Below are 3,911 nucleotides of genomic sequence, written 5' to 3' on the forward strand. Positions count from 1 at the left end.
GAATAATGTAGGTAACAAAAGGGGGTGAGAGAATAATGATTAAAGGACAGAATTTGAATAGCACTAACTTAGAAGGTTTAAAGCTCAAGGGTCCAAATTATGCTAAGTGTCCATCACAATATCAAAAGACAGATATGTTAACTTGCATTATGAAGCAAAATAGTATTAAACATGGTAGGGAAACATAAATTAAGATAGCCATTCCAAAGGTCCCAAATAATCACTAAGGCTACAGAATCACGCAAACCAAAGACATGTTGAGGAACATATTAACAGGAGAACGAGTCATAGCCAATAGTGAAGGTCTTAACATAGATTAGAACACGTTACAGATGCAAGTCAGCTATTACAGAGATTTAGAACAAAGTGGGAAAGCAAGCTCATGTCAAATAGCAAATGTAGACATTCAAGTATCAACACATCAGGCTAATATGAACTTAAGAGGGTCTAAATCATTCAGGTGAAGCATATTCAAATAACATATCTCAGAACTGGTAGCTTTAGGTGAAATTAAATGCTAAAGAGGCTCAAAGCAAGTGCAAAGCTAACAAAGTTGCACACAAAATTAGCCCAGAAACACATTAAGCCATGAATTTCAGAAGTAAAAATATGCAAATCATAGACACATAAGAATGAAATTGCAAAAGCCAAGTGACTTACCAGTTAAACGGACAACAAGAAAGAACAAAATTCTATAGTATTCTAAATATCAACAAAGAGCAAGAACCCAGAATCTTAGTGCATCAAAGTTCCCAAGGACTTCAAATGAACCCTGGGCAGTGCTCGCACCAAGAAAAGGTTGAAAAATTGAATCCGGGTGGTCTTGGCATTCAGTCGACCAAGAATCAAAGTATAGAACAAGAGAATGAGAGAAAAATAAAACAATAACTTCAATTTTTAGTGAAATCTAGCCATTAAAGGTCTGTCTCAAGGGGGAATAGGGAGGGGTTTATATAGTCGTTAAATCAGGCGAGTAAATAAAGAAAGAAATCAACCAAATATGAATGAAGAAAGGTAAAAGCATACATGCAATCATAAAATAACCAGTAAAGGAAAGAAATCAAAAATCAAACCCTAATTAGGGTTCAACATTTGAGAATCGGTCTACTGGTATGAGAAATTATCGATTTTTCCATGTATATGGATGAGATATTATCCAGATTCTAGCGATTGAAGTTGAACGGCCCGAATTTGGGAGATGGTACTTGCCATGTTTAGGCAAGTACTAAGTGATACCATAGTCTTGAAGGTAATACTTTGATAACATATAAAAGGCAAGAAAATCATGGAAAGAATCCATGATTGAGATGGATTCAGAGAAGATTGATAGGGCGGCTCACTACAAGAAATAAGGGCTACTATGACATTTAATAAATGTCGCATTAAGTGCCATAAATGTCGTAAATTTACTTACCGACATTTATTTTACACTTAGGTCAAATGTCGTAAATTTCAATGTCGGAAAATTTCCGACATTTATATTAATGTCGGTAAATAATTTACGACATTTATTTCATGACTCTTTTTGAAATGTCACTTTAAATTTCTGACATTTAATATATTGTCAGTAAATAAATAGTTCGTAGCTTAGTTTATGACATTTAGAAGTGTCGGGAAATTTGAGTGACTTATGACATTTCTGTAGCATATCCTTTAATGTCAAAATTAAAATACTCATTGGCATTTTAATGTAGAAACTAAAATTTTATTTTATTAACAGGAAAATATAACCATCAAAGTTCAAATTGTACTTACAAATGTCATTCACTATAGACAATTTAAACAAAAATAAAATATTTGCAAACATATGATCCATATACAAGAATAAAATTGTGAATAGCTATACATCTTTACAATTAAACATTGCTGGATTCAAACTAATATTGGGACAAGAGATATTTTCACTTCTTCGGCTCTGTTTCCCCTCCTTCTGCTACTTTCTTTTAGAAGCTTCCTCCCCATGTCGTTTGAGTGCCTACTCATTTGATAATCTACTGACTTTCTAGAAAAAGATTGTCCAAGGTGATGATCAAATGATGGCTAATACCACTAATTATTGCAGAATTTCAACTTTAAGTAATAAATTCCCTGGAAGAGAACAGAAAGGATATTAGGCAACTCTATAAACTATGCAGTAGGATTTAATCGAAGATAACAGCTATTCGTTTAAGTAGTTTTATATTATCATAGTCCAATAATTATCTTTCTAAGTAAAGTATCTCCTAATCCAAAAATTATAACAAATAAAACTAACTTACAAAGACTGCAACAATCAATTACATACTATTTGGCTTAAAAGAAATCAAGGAGAATAACAATATTATCATGAATTTGACACAGAGATACACAACAATTCAAACGTTTAACAAGTTGGTAAAAGTTGGTGGAGTATTGAATTTGGTGATATTGGAATCAACAATCCTAACCTCAGCAACCACTGTTAAGGAGCACTTTAATCAGTCAGCAGAAGTTTACTGTACAAGAAATAAACATGGAGCTCCAAAACTTGCATACCTCTAAATTGAGCTCCATAACCAGCACACATCTAAATGTAACCCTGCGAGAAACATAACTCATTTGAGTGAGACATACTTGATATATCATATATAAGTAAACAAAAAATACAAAAGAAAACTAAAAAATATTGCTTTTTTAGAACAAGATCAAATAGAGGTAAAACTAAAGACACATGCATAGCTAGTTTCATCCAAACTCCACTATCAAGCAAAACTCTTTGTTTCATCAGCTTGCCAAATCCCAACTAAGATCACTGAATATTTGTATCCTATTTGAAATCAGTGTCAGAATTGAAATAAGAATTACCTCATTTCCACATTTTTCCTACTAAGATAGTGACGCAAATGATTAATCTTTACATTGGAATAGACATATGAGCCAACAATTAACCATTTGAGTATCTTTAGGTGAAAAACCTGACAACATTCATTACTCTAATTAGAGTTAGACAATAAATTTCTTACTCTAAAGCAAGATGGAAAATCAAACAAAATTAACTGAATGCTTTATCAAAAACAAAATAAAATTTGCTTAGAAAACCCCCCAAAAAATATCTTTACCTTCCCCTCAAGCACTCCAAACTAAAGAACAAATGAAAGCGCTGCATAAACGCAAATATTTCAAGAAAGCACCAATTTTGCAAGCAAATAATATCATCAAAGCTACACACTATAAAAATCTTAAAATAACTAAACTTAATTGTATGATTATCAATGAACAAAGATGTGTGAATAATTAATCACGATGCTACCTAAATGTAGCAGAGAAAGAGAGATCGAAAGACTTCATATTCGAACCAGTGGAGACATCAAACTTCAGAAGGAAATCTTATCTTAATTTTAAATAATATATCGTCTGTAGCCTCCTCGTCCCATGTCGCAACTTTGCTTTCTCAATCCTTCTTGTCTACGACAGTATCAAAGGCAGAAAAGAAACAATCGACGGATAAGGCACCATTAGCAGAGGATTCCAAAGGCTAGAAAGAACTCAACGATGGGAGCAGAGTGAAGGAGACCTAGAAGAATTATATCACGGGAGCCGCCGTTGTGGGTCTAATTTGTTTCGTTTCACGTATTTAAAAGTTAGACATTAGGTTAAAGTTTCCTTCTTTAATTGTAATTGTCGGTAATTTCTTATTAATATTGCAATATTTAAATCAAAATGTCATACTTTTCTCACATTTATTATCAAATGTCATTATGTTAGCAACAGTTTTTAATAAATGTCACAAAAGTAATTAATTTCTGACATTTATTATAAATGACACCAAATAAATGTGGCCATAACCCTTATTTCTTGTAGTGGCTAGTGTCACACCTCCTTTTTACCGCGCCCGCGGGGTGCGTGGGGAGTTTTCTCCAATTGAAGGACAGTCGAAACGGGATTTATTTAGT

General features: G+C 33.0%; 1 long non-coding RNA gene across 1 annotated transcript; it reads right to left on the minus strand.

Annotated features, from left to right (window-relative positions):
* Positions 1–1,777: 1,777 nt before the first annotated feature.
* LOC107760199 (uncharacterized) lies at positions 1,778–3,609 on the minus strand. Its single transcript, XR_001642352.2, has 3 exons — positions 2,824–3,609; positions 2,515–2,557; positions 1,778–2,088 (listed from the first exon to the last, which is right to left on the minus strand). It is a non-coding gene; the product is annotated as an uncharacterized LOC107760199 (long non-coding RNA).
* Between the last annotated feature and the right edge of the window lie 302 nt (positions 3,610–3,911).

Source organism: Nicotiana tabacum, chromosome 16 (genome assembly GCF_000715075.1).
Source record: "Nicotiana tabacum cultivar K326 chromosome 16, ASM71507v2, whole genome shotgun sequence".
NCBI classification, from domain to species: domain Eukaryota; kingdom Viridiplantae; phylum Streptophyta; class Magnoliopsida; order Solanales; family Solanaceae; genus Nicotiana; species Nicotiana tabacum.